This window comes from Calypte anna, chromosome 18 (genome assembly GCF_003957555.1).
Source record: "Calypte anna isolate BGI_N300 chromosome 18, bCalAnn1_v1.p, whole genome shotgun sequence".
Taxonomy (NCBI): Eukaryota; Metazoa; Chordata; class Aves; order Apodiformes; family Trochilidae; genus Calypte; species Calypte anna.
Window position 1 is genome coordinate 9,478,573 of NC_044263.1, and position 18,420 is coordinate 9,496,992.

The following is an 18,420-nucleotide window of genomic DNA, read 5'->3' on the forward strand; positions in this document are numbered from 1 at the left end:
AGGTGGCAAACAGACCAGGAAAGAAGAAATGGCAGCTCAGGGGAGACCTCATCACTCTCTCCAACTCCCTGAAAGGAGGTTGGAGCCAGGGGGGGGTTGGGCTCTTTTCCCAGGCAACTCTCAGCAAGACAAGAGGGCACAAAGGGTCTCAAGTTGTGCCAGGGGAGGTTTAGGTTGGAGATGAGAAAGAATTTCTTTCTGGAGAGGGTGATCAGGCATTGGAATGGGCTGCCCAGGGAAGTAGTGGATTCTCTGTGTCTGGAGATCTTTCCAAAGAGCCTGGATGTGGCACTGAGTGCCATGGGCTGGGAACCACGGGGGGAGTGGAGCAAGGGTTGGACTTGATGAGCTCTGAGGTCCCTTCCAACCCAGCCCATTCTATGATTCTGTGAAATGCAGAGTTTTAACATAAAACTGAGCCATGAGATTCTTGCCTGTAACTGCAGAGAGGAGCTCGGGTACCCAATCTGTGAACCTGCTGTTCCCCAAGGATTTTTTTAGTAATTTGGAAGTAAAAGTTAATTTCTAATGGAGGTCAGGGGATGTCTCAGGCTAATAGTTGGTGTTTTCCTTTCCTAAATCAAAGTGGAATTCCCCTCTCTGCCTGACTTAAATGCAGAGAGCAGTTATCAGTTAAAAGAAATAAAGGAACAGCAAAAAGCAAAAGAGGACTTGACCAGGCTGGAGCAATTAGGACACATTCAACCTTTAAGAAAGATTTCTTGTTTTCACATCAGTGAAATTTTGCCAGTAACTGCTTGGCAAACATCAAGGAAGGTTTTTCTTGGGTTGTTTTCAGAAAAGAGTTTTAAAAAAAGAGGAAAAGGAAAAAAAAAAACCCAAACCAAACAGAGCCCTTTGCTGAGGAGCTGATTCCTGGTGGGGTGTGGGTTCCCCAGTGCAGGTCAGAGCTCAGCTGAGCTCTTGATTCCCCCCTTTGGAAGAGGTTTCTGTGCATGCCCTGTGGTACAAAACTCATCTGTTAGACATTTCTTAGTTTCTGCTGGAGAAATAACCCCTTTCTTCCTGACAGCAGCCCCATCCAAGTGATGGGGGGATGGATATTCCAGGGATTTCCTCTTCAGGGCCTTACAAGCCCTGTGGGGTTTGTGCCACCTTAGGAGCCTGGGCAGAGCTTGAAAGGTTTAAGTGCAGCAGAGACCCAATTTCCCAGAAAAGGGAAATTTGGATTTTATAAACCCCACGGTGCCCATTTTGCTCACATCCATTTTATGATTATAATTACTTAGATTACTTTTATTTTAGATGGAGAAAAACAATAATGAAAGGGTAACGAAATAAATAAATCTTAAAAAGCTCAGAGAAAGAAGGAAAACACTGTGGTTTCTGTTCAGAACTTTTAACCCTTCAGCAAGAGGGAAGGCTGGAGCTCTGGAGGTGGAGGAAAAGGCTGGAGCTATGTACAGACCTCTGAGAATTCAGTCTGCTCTTTTCATTCCTGCCCTTAAAGGAAGGGGAATCTCCCATGTCTTTTCTGGGCTTAAAGGATTTCTGATTCTCCAGATGTCTAAAAAATTGGGCATTATAAGTACACGTTTATAATAAATCTTACAGGCATACACACACGCACTAAATATTTCTGTGTAAGTATCATGAAGTTTATGTGAGTTTTAGAGGGCAAGTCCAAGCTCTAGAAGATCCTTTCTATGGGCACCTGTCAGTGCTGGGCACCCCAGAGCTCAAAGGCTCACTTAGAAATGTGATTTAGCACTGGGCTTGGTGAAGTCAGGCTATGGTTGGGCTCAGCTCCTTTCCAATGAGAAGGATTCTAGGGGTATCCCAAAACCCAGTGTTTTGTCATGGGTGAGTTCCTGATTCTCAGAGCTGCTTGGTCACTGCTGGGAATTTCCAGAGGACTTTGTCCAGAGGACAGAAAAAAAAAAAATACAGAGTTTTCTGCCAACAGGCAGTGCAATTCCCCCAGAAACACCTCTTGCAGAGACACCCTCAGCCTCCTTCCTCCTGGGGACCCTCAATGAATGATCCCCTGCTCAGAGCATCTGTCCCCATCCCTGGTCCAGCTTGTCTGACCCCCCTGCCAGCCATCCCTGCCACCCAGCCCTGGGTGATGCCCTCAGCACCCAAGGCTTTGGCACCCCCTGGGCCCCTGCTGGGCTCTGAGCAAAGCTTTGCAGCCTCCAATTCACCATTTTTATGTCAATGAGATCAATAACTAAGATCACCAGGAAGAAGCATTACCCGGATTGGGTTGGCTGACTTTTATTGACCTTTTCTGGGTGTTTGACCCCCCAAAAAAAGACCAGAGCATCTATTTCTGGATCACTCCTTAATCCCAGGAAGCCCAGTGCTGCCCAGCTCAGAGAGGATGGGAAGGGCAGGATCCTGGTATTGGGATTGGTCTCTGTGCAGTGGCAGTCAGGAAGGGAATGAAAATTATGATATGTTGCCATGGTAATGAAGTCCCAGGATTTGGCTAGGAGGAAAAGTGAGGTTGTAGCTACTTGTTCCTGAATTCCTCAGCAGGCTTTTCAATTCCCTGTTTCCTTTCAATGAAACTGGAGAAAGAAACTTGCAGTTCATAGCGGGGATAAAAATTTTATGAAGCTAAATCTAGGCAGTGTTTTAGTGTCAGTCAGCATTAACCCACAGCAGGAACACATAAATAATTGAAATTTCAAAGACCCCCAGTGCTCTGGGTAGGGCTGGTGCTCCACAGACAGCCCAGAACCTCCTGAGCATCCTGGGCTGGATGCAAACACCTTTCCCAGCCTCCTCCCAGCATTTCTTCTGGCCAGAATAACACAAGATAAATCTGAGAGGTTTCCTTTGGCTTGGAGCAGGCTGAGTTATTTAAGGCAGGATTTGCAGCTCTCTCTTGAAGCCCAGTTCCCTGTTTACCCCTAGGAGTCTGGCTGTGGTCAGCAGGATGCTTGTGGGATGGAGCTCATGTCTGGGAGATCAACCCTGCACCTGCCAGGACCCCAGAGCAAGGGAATCCTCAAGCAGGTGAGCAGAAAAAGAAATGCTGCTCATAAAAAGGAAAAAAGAAAAAAAAATAAAAAGAATCACTGGAACTGTAACAGTGAAAAGGCTGCAAAGCACTGCTTGACTGTGAGGTGAGGATTGGTTTCGAAAATGGATATTCAGTGGAGATTTCAAAGAAAAAAACCCCACTTTTTTGGTTGGTTTGTTGTTTTTTTTAATGGCCAACCCTGTACTTAGTGCCACCTTTCAATCTCCAACAAGCCTAAATAGAGCAGATGGAAAATGAACGGAAAATAATGGAGAAAATGATGTTAAACTCCAGATTTTACATTTTCAGGAAGAATAACACCAGGAAAAGGGAATTGCCTTGAGGTTTCCCCCAGATTTTACTTTAACCATTCTATTTTCTGCTTTGCTCTTCCCATCTCTTTTTTCCAGAGGCAAATGGGAAAGGGGGAGGGGAAAACAGATGAGTTATAGATGAGTTCTCTACAAAGCAGGGTAGAGGTCCTGCAGGAAAAGAAGTGGAAGCCCAGGAATTACACATGAATGAAGTCTCAGGTTGGCTGCTGCTGGATCAAGAGATTGAATTTGGGTCTCTTATGGGTTTTTTTTAGGCTATGAGAAGACAAATGTCCCAAAGGAAAGACTTTGTCCCCTCCCTGCTGTGCTGCACCAACCCAGACTCACCCAGCAATAGACTTGAGATGCTCTGGGATGCAAAGGTGGGAAACTGGGGTGGTTTCAAACAAGTTTTCTTTTCACTGTGAGGTTTGGAGGCCTTGGAGAGCTGGTCAGAAAGGGAAAATCCCTACAGGTGTCTTTGTGGTGTGGAATTTTTTGTGTTGGTGGTTTGAGTCCTCTAGCCCTCCAAACTGGACTGGATATTTTTCATTTATTTTTCTTAAATCAGAAATACTCCTATGAAGCTGTTTTCTTTCTTTTTTTTTCATGTTTTTGTTTTTTCCCCTTTTTTTTCTAATCATATTTCTCAATTACTGCTAAGATATACTTTCCACTTCCAGTGCAAACTTGAACCATCTTTGGAATTTGTTGTGATAGGCAAATTTGCAAGGCAGTGATCTGGCAAAGAGATATTTTTGGATAAACATTTTGGCTTAAAAGGTTTATCACTCAAATGTTTGCTAAGTCAAAGCCAGAAATCCAAGTCTCTGGTAACGTGTTCAGGAATGGGCTGTTAATATATCTGAGGTTAGAATTGACTCAAATTTCCTGCTAGGGACCATGATGCAAAACAAAAAGAAAATAAACAGGCAGAGATTAAATCTCAGCAGTTGCCTAAGAGCAATTCTTAATTAGACAAAAGCTTCTCCAAAACTTCTAATGGCTTTTTCTGACAAAGGCTTCTCTTTAGGTTAAGTTTCTCTAAGTTTTTTGTTTTTTTTAAAAGAGTAAAACTAGAGAGTTAAATCCTCAGAGGTAACAACGTGCCTCTTCAGCCCAAGTAACTGAACCTTTCTGCTCAGAAACAAACTCTATTATATACTGAAGGAATGAAAAGTACCAAAGGAAATGTAAAACTGCTTCTTGGGAAGGATGAGGAATGGGAAGAGCTCCCCTTACTGTATGTGTCCTTCCAGGAAAAACCTTCTAAACCCAGTTCTCATTCCCAGTAAATGTGTCATGCCTGCCCAGCTGAAAACCAGCTGTGTTTTAGCATGGGAAGTAATTGGTAAATTGTCTTAACCAGAGGTAGGATGGGTACAGGGAAACCTCCATGGGATCTCAGTTCCAGTGGTTCCAGGTGTCAGGAAGCATCTGACCAGGGATGGTTGAGCTGCTGGGCCTGGCTTAATGAGGGAAATAATTACAAAATCCAGGTCTCATGGCAAGGGCTGGACCTGCTGAGTCTCCATCACTGAGTTCTTCAGGGGGAGGTTGATTTAATCAGTGCCTGGCTGGGTCTGTTTTGGGTCTGTTTGCTCTTTTCTCTGAGTTCCCATGTGATTCAGCATTAATGAAGGTCTAATTTGATAGTGTTGTTGTTCAGGTAATACAAGTCTGGGAATACTGGCAAGGAAATTAACTTTTGAGGTCCATGCCAGTAGCTAGCTCTCTGAACCAGTTCTGGTCAATGAGAAAATCAAACAGAACTTTGACTTTTGCCTCAAAAAGAGCCACAACAACCCCATGCAGCGCTACAGGCTGGGGACAGAGTGGCTGGAGAGCAGCCAGGCAGAAAGGGACCTGGGAGTCTGGATTGCCAGGAAGCTGAACATGAGCCAGCAGTGTGCCCAGGTGGCCAAGAAGGCCAATGGCATCCTGGCATGTATCAGAAACAGCATCACCAGCAGGTCCAGGGAGGTGATTCTGCCCCTGTACTCAGCGCTGGTTAGGCCACACCTCGAGTACTGTGTCCAGTTCTGGGCCCCTCAGTTTAAGAAGGATGTAGAGGTCCTGGAACAGGTCCAAAGGAGGGCAACCAGGCTGGTGAAGGGACTCGAGCACAGGCCCTATGAGGAGAGGCTGAGAGAGCTGGGGCTGTTCAGCCTGAAGAAGAGGAGGCTCAGGGGAGACCTCATTGCTGTCTACAACTCCCTGAAAGGAGGCTGTAGCGAGGTGGGAACTGGACTCTTTTCACAGACGACCTTCAACAAGACAAGAGGACACAGTCTTAAGTTGTGCCAGGGGAGGTTTAGGTTAGATATTAGAAAGAATTTCTTCACGGAGAGGGTGATCAGGCTATGGAATGGACTGCCCGGTGAGGTGGTAGATTCTCCGTCCCTGGAAACATTTAAAAAAAGACTGGATGTGGCACTCAGTGCCATGGTCTAGCAACTGCTCCGGTGGGTCAAGGGTTGGACTAGATGATCTCTGAGGTCCCTTCCAACCCGGCTAATTCTATGATTCTATGATTCTATGATTCTGCAGATTCCCATCAAGTTCTCCTCAATGCTTGTTAATTATGTTTCTCTTCCCTGGTGAGACAAACTGGCTGAAGGGGAAGGACCTCAGTTCCCCCTAGCCCCATCTGTGCCTGGGAAGCACCAGGAACTCCAAAATGCTGGAGCTGGCATGGCCATGGCTTTGGCTGTGCTCATTGGAGCTCTCCCAGTTACCCCTTGGCAGGGAGGTTTGCTGAGGTGTGGTGGGTGTTTGAGCATCTGTTTTGCTAGGAAACTGACTTTGTGGAGATGTGGAGATGGTGTAAACCCTTCATCAGTGACAAAAGTGGAGTTAGATCAGGGTAACCCTGATGGAGATGGCTGAGCTCTGGGTGAGGGCTCCCAAACCAGAGCTCTGCACTCAGGGTGGTTTCAGCAGCTCAGCTCTGCTGACCACCCAGGCCTGGGAGGTGGAGGTTCTGGAGGCCAAAACCAGAGTTTAAAGGTTCTTTTGTGCTGTACCAACTTGAAGGATGTGCTTAAGGAAAAAATAACTTCTCGGCTCCTGGTGGATGGCCCCTTTGGCAGAGCCTGGAGGTGTTTCTTCCTCCCTGCCCCCTTTTCATCCTGCTCTGAACTTGGTGATCTGGGACAACTCTCAGCTGGCTCTGGAGAGGGACAATGTCAGAATGTTCTCCATTGCTTTTCTTATTTGCCTCCTACGTGCTCTTTGGCCAGAAGTGAGAGGGTCTGAGCCAATAACCAAAAATAGTCACACAGCCTTGGAGGAAGGTAAGATTGCCAGCAGGAGCTTCTCTGCAGGAGTCCTTGCATCTGTTCTAGCCCAAGATCCCATGTGATGTGGGGGAAAAGCAGTGTCCCACTCTTCCCATCTCCTGCCAAGGTGCCCTGGCTGCAGCTGGAGATGTGTGGGCTCCTCTCTGACTCAGGTTCCATCTCCCCAGGAGCACTGCCAGAGAATAAAAAGGAGGAGAAGCTTTTTGCAGCAAGCCTTGCTGAGGCATCCTGGTGGGTGACTTCACTGCTCCAGGCACTGGAAAACAATGCTCATGGTAAGCAGGGCCCCGAGGTGGGTGGGCATCCAGGAGAGGAGGTGGGAGGCTGATGGACCCAGTGGCTGCCAGCAGTAAGTCTGATCTTTTTTTGCACTGATTTAGAACAGGTTTGGTCAATGTCCTCTGCAGATTTTCTTTGTCCTGTGCTCACATCTCTTCCTTTTCTCTCCAAGTCTGTCCTCAGTGTAAAAGGAGATGCCAAGGTGAATCCAGGCATTAATTACACCATGGACATCCTGTTGCTTCAGACCCCGGGGTGTGTTTGCCTTGGCTAATGTTTCTGTCTGGAGATCGATGAGTGCCCATCCTGTTTGCCTTTCTCTGAAGATAAAATAACCTCCCTCCCCAGCACTCCTGGGATTAGATTCCAGGTCTGGGCAGCCCAGCTGTGACACAGGACAGGTGTGGGTCTGCAGGCAGGATGGGGCTCCAGGGCATCCCTGCTGCCCTCTGACCATTGCTCTTGGGAGCTGAACCATCCCCATGACCATTCCAATTAGTCTGGGCCTCTGCTCCCTGTGTGCAGGCTGTGTGCATTTGGGGAAAAAAATGAGAGGAGGGAACTGGAAGGCATTGCTGTCTGTGGGAAGTGTGGTGGAGAGAGTAATAGATGTGAGGAAGGGGGGGAAAAAACCCAACAAAGTATTCCAAGGTCTGTGCTAAGAATGGACAAACTGATTATATGCAACATATCATCAATCCCCTGTGTTTCTGAGCCCAGCTCAGTGCTTCTTTCTCTTAACTCTTATTTCTTAGCCTTGGCTGGGTCTGGTACTGTGCTGGGAAAGATCCCTCCCTGTAGGAGGATCCCCATTGCAGCATCCCTGGGAGAGCTGAGCACAAACCCAGCAGGGCTGTGAGGACTGGGAGGAACTGGGAGGGTGACACCCATGGAGCACCAGGCAGAGAGGAAATTGTGGAGCAGAAGCTCCATTTGGGAGCAGTCCAGGCTTGCTTTAAACCCTGGGAAGGTTCTGGATGGCCACAGTAGCTGCAGCAGAGGTTTGCATCCAGTCTGTAACAGGAAGGTTGGTGCTGAAGGAAAGAGTTGGGAAGAGAGGTGTTGGTTTCCTAAATGAAACTTAGATGGCAAAGCCAAGGGGGGTGACAGGTTGTAGGGCTGGACAAAGGGGCAGTGGTTTGGGTAAAACACAGACTCCAGAGACCCCTCTGATTTCCTGGGGGGACAGAAACAACTGGAGACACGTCAGGAGTCACAGTGCTGTGTCCCCCACTGCAGGGGGGAATTATTGTCACCTGAAGACTTTATTACTGCTTTGCAGGATGGGCACAACTGATTTTCTCTTTCCCTCTGGGTTAGGAAGGAGTCAGGGACAGCTGGGGATTCATCCTGCCCCAGGCTGAGGTTGCAAAACCCCCTGCTCTAGTGTTCAGCTGGGCACAGCCTGATGCAAACATTGCCCACCCAGGCAGTGACAAAGCCCAAAGCCCTTGTGACACCCCAGGGAGCAATCCAGAGCCAGTTCTTGTGGCTGTGTGACCCAGGACACTGCCTGGCCCTCTGGCCCCACCATGGTGTCTGTTCACCCAGCCCAGGGCACAGAGATTTCCATTGATGCTGAGCACAAGCCCCAGGCTGCAAGCTGTTGGGGATATAAATGTGACTTAGTTTTTCTGCACTGCTGTTTATTTTCAGTGTTACAGTAGATCTATCCCTGCTGTGTCTAACACCAGCAAGGCTGTGGAGACAAAGACTTAAAAAAAAAAAAATAATCCAAATTCCCGTGACCAGTTGTACTGGGGGGGAAGCTGAGAAAGTGGAGAGAAACTGCAGAACTTAACCTGGGTTAACTAAACAGACTCTTAAACTCTGTTTCAACAGAAGACTTCTAACATTACCTGCCTGGCATGCCATGGCCAGGGAAAAGGGGCACCACACAGTTCATCCCCGAGCCAGCTGCCACCAGATACTCTGGGACATGAAGCTTGTCAGGGAGAGCAGCTCCTCTGACATCCTTCATGACACAGGAAAAAAAGGAATAAAGGATGGGAAGGCTCAGATGACAGCCACTAAAAGGGCCTGAAGTGCAAATTCTTCTGCAGAATGGGTAATGCCAGAGGGGTTGCTCTTGGTTTATGGGTTTTTTTCCCTTCTGTAAAAGTAAGACTTTCTATAAAAGTGTTTTATACAAGGGTTGTGGTGGACTTAGTCCTTCAGCTCTTGATTCTGCTCAAGAGAAATCCCACAGTCTTTTTGAGATATCTCATGTGGAACTAAACCAGGCATCTTCACTGTATCCTTGTGCTGCCTTTGACACACAGAAGGCAGATCCCTCCAGGCTGTTGCATCCTCCTGCCTTCAATTGCTACCTGATTTTTCTTGCCCTTAATACCTGGAGAGTGAATCTTTTACCATCTGATTTTTCTCTGAGGACATGAGGGCCAGCCCTGCCTCTTTTCCTCTGAGATTTCTGTGTTTGTATTGGTAGAGTCCATTCATGGGAATTTTGGTCTTAAAATCCAAAGCCCTTGGACTTGGCTTTGATCAAACTTCTGTGTTTCCACCACATCCCCTTTCAGATCTTCCTCTTGACAACCAAATGTCCCTGGGAGTCTGCAATGGTTCCTTAGAGCTTTTTTTTTTTCTGGGAGGGTCCTGAGTGAAATGCTGGAGGAAATGCAGGGTTGTGGGGTTTTTTTTTGGACAGCTTCATGGTTAAAGATGCTTGACAGAGACTTGAGAGTGTTCTTCCCCCAGCTCTGTGTCACTGACCTCCAGCAAACCCTTTTATCTTCCTGTTTCCTATCTGTGACGATAGAAATGTTCCCTTTCTTTCTCCCTTTGTCTGTCTTATCTATTTTTATTTTAAGGTCTTTGGGGCAAGGACTGTCTCTTGGCTGTACAAAGGCTGTCAGACAAAGGCATCGACCTTTTTTTTGGCTCTCGAAGTGTTAATGTGATAACAGCACTACACCAGTGGATGAGGGCAAAATAGCAGCACAAACTATTTTGGAACAGAAAGCAAAGTATTTTCCCTTCCTCATTAAAGCTTTTGGGATGCAACAATGAAGGAACCAAACAAAAAGCACGTAGGGCTACGTGAAAACTTGCATGTTCTGCAAAACTCTCTAAAACAAAGTGTTTTGCAAAAAATGAGGTTATCTTCCCAGAGTTTCCGGGTTCTGGGGTTGGGTTTTTTTTTGGGGGGGTGGGTTGGGTTTGTTTGGTTCTTTTTTTTTTTTTTTTTTTGACTTAAACCAGAATTCAACCCCTGGGAAAGGAAAGACCCTTGGACTAAAACATCTGTAGCTGGCCAAAGCTTTTGAAGTCACTTGGGGCACTGAGGACTCAGGGAGAGGCAGCTTTGGCTCTTCAAAAAGCTTCAGGAGTTCCTGGGCCATGATCCTTGCTTGGGCCATGTGTGTTACCTGGCACTGTAGAAATGCCTCAGACTATTTTCAACCCTATAAAAATGTTTTGATGCAGTTTTGCCTCCAAGGAGCAGAAGGAAAACTTGGGAGTCTTGCTAGAAAATGATGTTGTTCCCATGGAGAAGGGGAAAATCCTCTCACTCTGCAGTTAATCTGCCTTTCCCCACACTCAGGGGCAAAGTGTTAATATGTTGTTTCTTAAAACCCTAAAATTGCTGCTATCCTTTCCCACATCCTAATTTAAAGCCATTCGTCCTCTTTCTGCTGTAGAGATTCAAATAAAATACAGATATTGGTTTTAAAGGTAAATTCCAGAGGTTATCCTGCTTTTTTTTTTTTTTTTTTTTATGATCAGGTGACTCGTCTGGTGGATGAGGGGAAGGCTGTGGATGTGTTCTACCTGGATTTCAGCAAAGCCTTTGACACCGTCTCTCACAGCATCCTCCTGAAAAAGCTGTCAGTCCACAGCTTGGACAGGAGCACCCTGTGCTGGGTTAGGAACTGGCTGGAGGGCCGGGCCCAGAGAGTGGTACTGAATGGGGCTGCATCCAGTTGGCAGCCGGTCACTAGTGGTGTCCCCCAGGGATCAGTGTTGGGCCCAGTTCAGTTCAATATGTTCATTGATGATTTAGATGAGGGGATTGAGTCCATCATCAGCAAATTCGCAGATGACACCTAGCTGGGAGGAAGTGTGGACCAACTCGAAGGCAGGAGGGCTCTGCAGAGGGACCTGGACAGACTGGAGAGTTGGGCTGATCCCAACGGGATGAGGTTCAACATTCCAAGTGCCGGGTCCTGCACTTTGGCCACAACAACCCCATGGGGAGCTCCAGGCTGGGCACAGAGTGGCAGAAAGGGACCTGGGAGTCTGGATTGCCAGGAAGCTGAACATGAGCCAGCAGTGTGCCCAGGTGGCCAAGAAGGCCAATGGCATCCTGGCATGTATCAGAAACAGCGTCACCAGCAGGTCCAGGGAGGTGATTCTTCTCCTGTACTCAGCACTGGTGAGGCCACACCTCGAGTCCTGTGTCCAGTTCTGGGCCCCTCAGTTTAAGAAGGATGTAGAGGTCCTGGAACAGGTCCAAAGGAGGGCAACCAGGCTGGTGAAGGGACTCGAGCACAGGCCCTATGAGGAGAGGCTGAGAGAGCTGGGGCTGTTCAGCCTGAAGAAGAGGAGGCTCAGGGGAGACCTCATTGCTGTCTACAACTACCTGAAAGGAGGCTGTAGCGAGGTGGGAACTGGACTCTTTTCACAGACGACCTTCAACAAGACAAGAGGACACAGTCTTAAGTTGTGCCAGGGGAGGTTTAGGTTAGATATTAGAAAGAATTTCTTCACAGAGAGGGTGACCAGGCTATGGAATGGACTGCCCGGTGAGGTGGTAGATTCTCCGTCCCTGGAGACATTTAAAAAAAGACTGGATGTGGCACTCAGTGCCATGGTCTAGCAACTGCTCCGGTGGGTCAAGGGTTGGACTAGATGATCTCTGAGGTCCCTTCCAACCCGGCTAATTCTATGATTCTATGATTCTATTCTCTCTTCAGCTGTATATTTGGGTTTGACCTCCTAAGATGCAACTTCTTGTGGTCATTTAGTACCAAATTCCCATCAGATTAAGCACAACCTGAAGGAACAAGAGGAGAATGGCAGAGGAGGGGAATCCAAGCAGCATTTAATTGTCTTTTAATTGTCTTAATTGTTGTCTTTGCTCTTGTTTCATTCTGAAAAACAGTGAATTATTAATGCTGCAGCCTGGCACAGCCGTGGGCTGCCAAAGATGTGCAATGCCCACTGCAAAGTCAGGAGATGGGACCCCACTGGTGTCCATCTGCCAAAGTTCACAGTGGGAGAATTCAACCCAAGCTCAGAACTTGGCTGCAGATGAAACTCCCCCATTTGTCATCAGGTGCTGCAGAAGGGACCTCATGTCAGGAAGAAGTGATGCAAAACCCATGGAAATATCCCAAATAATTGTCCTCCAGATTCGGTCATTGTTGGTGAGGTAAAACATTAACATTCTTTGATTGTGCTTAAGCACTTGCTTGGTTTGGGTTTTGTTGTTTTGGGGTTTTTTTTGCTGCAGTCCAACAACTTTAAAGCCTAAGGAGTTAAGAATTGCCCAGGATGCTAATGGGGCTGCTGAGATTCTTTAATGATTGGCATGGATTGGGAAGGGGAGAAACAAAAGTGAAGGAGGCTCCCTGGGAAAGGGGATGAGGCCACAAAGGGGTGAGTGGGCAACTTGGAGGAAGGAACTGCAGTTTTCACACACTTAGGTGTTTAAAGGGAGACAGGCCCTGGCCACAGCTGACTAATTTTGGCTAATTGGAACCTGCACGGGTCAAGGCCTGGAAGTTTTGCTGCTCTCAGGTCAGGGCAGCATCCATCACTTGCCTCTCCCCTGAGCAGTAGCCCATCCCCAGCCAGAGACAAGGGAGATGAGATGGAAAATTGGCAGGAAAATATTCCTTGCCTTGTATCACGTTGCACCCCTGTGTCTTGGTGCTGATTTCCCAAAGCTGGGCTGGACTACCAAGTGCTTAGTGAAACAATCTCCTTGCTCTTCCCCCTGCTTCAGGACCAATTTATCCCTGGGGATAAATAAACCTTAGGTTGAAATCTCAGTAAAACTCTTTCAGGTGATGCTGGTGGGTACCTGGGCTCTGATCTTCAGCAGCGATGTCTCTGGTGGAGCAGGGAGTGCAGCTGAGTGAATCAAACTGCCTGGCTGGAGTTCTGCTTCCAAACCATAAATAAAAAAGTCTTTCTTGTGGAGCAACAGCTCCAGAGATGCAGAATCCTCTTAGAAAAGGGAGGAGGCCTTTCTGGTGGGTGCCTGGATGTGTGAGGTCAGCCCTGGTGAGAGGTGAGGGCTGGTCCCCTGCCTGCTCCCTCCTGCCAGCTGGGCTGCTTTGAGGCAAGAGTTTGTCACTCTGATCTATTAATCCTGAAATACATCAGGCAAATGTAGGATTGTGATAACATCTCCCCCCACTCACCTTTTCACTCCAAAAACCTCATTGCAGTGCGTGCTTGTTTGACACAATTATTATCCCAGGTAAACACTGCATTGTTTGGGACACAGTGGCTCCTTAATGCCTTTTTTGCCTTTTTAAAATGATGATAATAGAAGTTTGTTTGACTGAAGTGTGGGACAGGGGAGGAAAGATGGTTCAGTGTTCCCAGTGTAAATCCCAAGGTTACCTGAGGATGATGGTTAATAAAATGTTCCAGTCTTTTTTAGAGCACTGTTGAAGTAGGAGTTTTAGGGGGTTTGTTGTTGGTAGGGTCTGTTTGTTTGCTTGGTTTGCTTCTTAAAAAGAAATGCCAGATGGACCTGTCAGTCTCTCCCACAAAGTTTGAACAAAACTCTCTTTTTTGATCCTTTTATTGCACAAGGCTAGAAAAAGGGGAGGCTACATGATGCTCTGTAGTTCCAAGAAGGAGGGACACCTGGATCGAGTCATTTCCACCAGGTACTGCCTGGTGTTCAGCACACAAGGGCTGGGTAGTGATGATAAATCAGAGCTTTCCTTAAAGTAAGCATGAATATGAGGTAAACCTAGAAGAATTTGGACACAGGATGTAAAAGCTTTCTGGGTTTATTGGTGCTTGCTCTTTCCCTTTTCCACACTTGGTTTCTGCTCAGATGTTGTTGCCCTTTGCCACGTGGTAAATCCAGCAAGTGGAGGGAATGACCCTGTGGCATTTATTTGTTTATTAACCTGCAGTGAGGATGTGGAACAGAAGAGGTTTCCCTAGGTGAGACAGAGAAGCAGTAATGAGTCCCTGCAGAGCTCACCTGGCTGGGAAATGCCCTAAACCAGGGCTGCAGGGCAGGGAGAGCTGCTGGGAGCTGAGCCCAGGGCTGGGACAGGAAAGAAGCAAGGGAGATGTCTGCAGCTTTGGGTGAACCAACCCTGGGGATGCCCAAGACAAAAGAGCATCGAGGTGGACCTGTTTCTCTGGTTCCACTCTTCCATGAGAACAGAGATAAAGATGTTCCCGTGGGATGAGCTAAAGGAAAGGGCCAGGGTGGGGAAGTGTGTTGCTGTCTCTTTCTCCTTATCCTCCAGGCAGCAAGGTCCCTTCCAAGGGAAGTTCTGGTGCCAAGCAGTACCTGTGTCTGTGCACCTTTTGGGCAAACTAACATCTGCCATGTGTGTTTTCTTATTCCACTCCAAGTGTGAGACCTAGAGACTTTGAACCAGTTGCTGTCTTCAATTGTACTAAAAAAGTCAAAGAAAGGCAACTTATGCTTCGAGGTACAAGGGCTCCAGGAAGTTAAAGTCAGTTTAGTTACCCAGTTTAGCCAGGGCTGGATTAAAATCCCCTTAATATAAGGCCAGGAAGATCCTGAGCAATGCCAGAGAGGTTTTGCATGTGAGATGCCTGTGCTCCTTCAGCATGGTGAGAACCTCCAGAGATGCTGCTGGAGAAGGAAATGGGAGGGAGCAGCAATTTGCTTTGGGGTGTTTCTGTTAAAAGAGTTTTTAATTCCTCCAGAAGTTTTCCCTCTGCACAGCTCCTGGGTCCTTGCTGCCAGGCACTGGTTGTTTCCAGACTGATGGGAATTGGAAATCCCAGCAGGTTTCTTGAGAAACCTCAGCAGTTCCTGCAGGCTTTACAAATGAATGTTTGTGCAGACTCAGGAGTTTAATCTGGTTAATAGAAGGTGAGCGTGGCCTTTTTCACAAGGTGTGGGGGTCACTCAAACAGCACGTTGCAGGAGTGGAGGGCTCAGTTCTCCAGCATACAGGTTGGATTCCTCCTCCTTCTGCCAAAACATTATTTTTTTTGTGTGCAGTTTGGTCCATTTATTCCCTTTCACCTCTTAGACCAATTTTTTTCTTTGCTTTCAAGACTACTTTCACACTTGACATTTAATGAAATTTTGGGGTTATTGGTTTTGTTTGTTTTGTTGTTGTTTTATTTTTCAGTGAAAGCTACCTTTTTGCTGATCAGTAGTTTTGTACTCAAAGAGTATTTCATCCTCCTTGAGTGTGTAGCTACTTCTGGAATACATCTCCATTACCTGCTGCCTGTGACACTGATGGATGTGAGCCATAGGAATGGGGAGGGGTCACTTAAAATGAAATTTGAACCAAGCTTCACCTGCCCTTGAGGTTCAAAAAAAAATGTCAGTCAGCTCTAAAGCTGCTGTTGTTCACATCACTGCACCTCTCCTCCTCCTGAGGGGAGAAGAACTGGATGCTCCAGCATTCCTGGTGGGCATATCCACCTTTTCCAACACAGCAGAGTGCTGGGGTCAATGAGCTGGGGCCAAACCCTTCCCAGGATTGGACAGATTGTGGCAGCAGGAGGATGGTCCTGTGTCTGGAGGACTTCATGGTGCAGAGAACTTGGGCTCCTTCATGTTGATGAGCGGTGTTGGGTTGAGGGATGTGCTGGATTTGGGACCTGAGTTGGTCTCTGCACCAGCCCAGCCCTCGTGGTGCTCAGTTCCCTGTGCAGCAAACTTCCTCAAATTGCTCTTGGACCTGGTTCCTTCATGAGATCTTGTCCTGACATGAGGTGCCACTCATCCTCTGATGACCTGGGGAACATATTGTGCTAAAATGGGGGTGGAAAATCTGCATTCTGTGGCCATTCCTCCTCGGTTTGGAGATGAGAAAGCTGAGGATGGGAGAGGTTTGCCAAGTGACCAAGTTTGCAGTGAGTCAGGAGGTTCAAAGGGGAACCTGGAAAAGTCAGGCACAGCAGTTTAATAAATGGGCACCCAAATGACAGGGCAGGGATGTGACTCCTGTATCCCACATTCTGCAGCTGGGGATGCTTGGTGATGGGTACAAAGAGAAGGAGCTGCAGGAGGTGGCCAAGCTCACGTGTCCTCTCCCAGCAGCATCTTCTGCTGCCACTGCCACATGTGACCACCCAGGGCAAGAGGCTTGGAGCTGGTAGGGTGATTTTTAGGTTACAAAGCTGCATAAGAAGCTGTGGAGAAGCAAAACAGGTTTGTGTGTGGGACCTGTGCTAGGGGCAAAGCCTTTGTGGGTAAATCCAGTTTAGCTCAGTCCAAACTCCCTGGCTACAGAGCCAGCAGCTCCAGCCCTTTCCCATCTGGAGAGCTCCAGGGAAAGGGCAGATGTCATGCTGGTGTCAACTGTTTTTACACATTTGGAAACATTCAGGTTTTCTATTGAAGCTGAATTTTAATTGGCTGATTTTGAATCGTGCTGACTGAGCACTTGGAAAAATTCACCTTTTTATTAGGTTGGGTTTTGCAGTTGCTCAGCCCCAGCTGAGGCAGAGGAACCTGGAACGCTGCTCCAGTCTTTCAACTCCACAAGTTCTCCTCACCCAGCCAGACAACCCGTGTTGTGTGTTTACAGATTTAGGAACTGAAGAAACCAGAAAAGAGCAAAAGAAAGCCGAGCCTTAAAAGTTCATAATTTCTCTGAAGAAATGGGCATTTATCTCTTTTCTAAGAGTAACAGTCCTTTAAAAAGCTTGAAGCATGACATGATGAATCAAACAGAAACAAAAGGCTGCTCCAGAGGGCTTGGCAAGGCACAGTTGAGAAACTCTGCTCTCCCTCCCATTGAAATGCAAATACCCCAAAACACAATCCCTTCAAAAGCCCAGCATCATTTGTTTCTGGGAAACCTTGTTATATGCTTTATATATATGTTTATATGTTTATATATATGTTTATATTTATATATATGTTTATATATGTTTATATGTTATATACTTTTTTTTTTTTTTTTCCCCCTGATCACTAGGTAGGCAGGGAGTGCTCCTGCCTAATCATGGCAGTCAGAGAGAATTAAATCAGTGTCACACAATCAGAGATGCTACGGCTCAATTTACAAACAATTTGCCTCCATCTCATTAGGGATTTTTATGGTAGGTCTCCTTGTGCAGCCCCAGCCTTCTGACACCAAAGTGGCAAAATCTGGTTCAGATGTGACAGCTGGAAAGAGCCTGGAGTCAAAATTATTTTATTATTTCATCTTGTAGACACCTTTTTTTTTTTTTTTTAAATAAAAGCCTCAAAGAGTAGTTGCAATATATTTACATCCCCTTTCTTTGAGCACCCTTCCTGCAGTGAGATGCTGAGTGCTAGGAGAGCTTTGCCTTGGCTGCTGCTCCCAGTGCTTTGCAGGATTTCTGGTGGCTTTCAGCAGAGCCCAGCTGTTAGCACATCTGCAGGTCCTCCCAAAACTTGGGCTTGGAGGTGTAAAAGCAGGGCAGGTGGTCAACATGAGGGCCAGAAAAGGATTTAAGGGAAATATCAACCCCACCTGCAGTGGTTGTGCTTCCAACCCAGCCAGTTCTAGGATTCTATGGCAGGAGGAGGAAATGAACTCAGGGTGAGGTTCTGGGGTGCCCCAAAGCCTCAGGGCCAGAGGGGTTTTGGACAGAAACAATTGGGTCTGCTGGCCCTGTAAGCATGGAGGGAGAAATGGGATTTAAGGGAAGGACCCTTGTACACCCCAGGCCTTCTGAAGCTTGGTCAGTGGGGGGGAGCTGGGTCTGATGGGGTCCTGATGGATGGGACCATCCTGTGCCCCTTGGGTTTTGTCTCTAGTGGGATTTGCTGAAGCTGGATCAGATTGATCTGAAAGGTTTGGGCAAGAGGGAAATGGAGGTGATGGGGTTGATTTGGGTGTTGGGTTTTGACCATCTGGTCCTGAGTCATTCAGAAAATATTCTGTTGGCTTGAAGTTTTTAATTCTTTGGAAGTCTTGCTAGAAAGGAAGCTTGTTCTCACTTTAAAAATAAATACATTGTTTCAAAGAAAAACTGAAATATTTTGCTTGGAAAACACTAATATTTTTATTGTATGGTTTGGGGTGGTTTTTTGGTTTTTTGTTTTGTTGTTTTTTTTTTAATCCGAGCAGCATTCCAAATTTAAACAATTTGAGTTTGCAGCAAAGTCTGCTTTTTGATGGGTAATGCATTCATTTGAAATGTTTGCCCAGCTCCAGATGGCAAATCACACTTCTGGGAGGAGGATGTGCTGCTGGAGCCTGAAATCCCCCCCAGAGCTGGCTGGGGACACATTCAGGGCAAGAGTTTGGGTTGAGCCCAGCCCTGAGCAGCAGCACTGAGAGGTCCCAGCTGGAGGGGACCCATCAGTCACTGCCTTGCCTGGGGACATCAGCCCAGG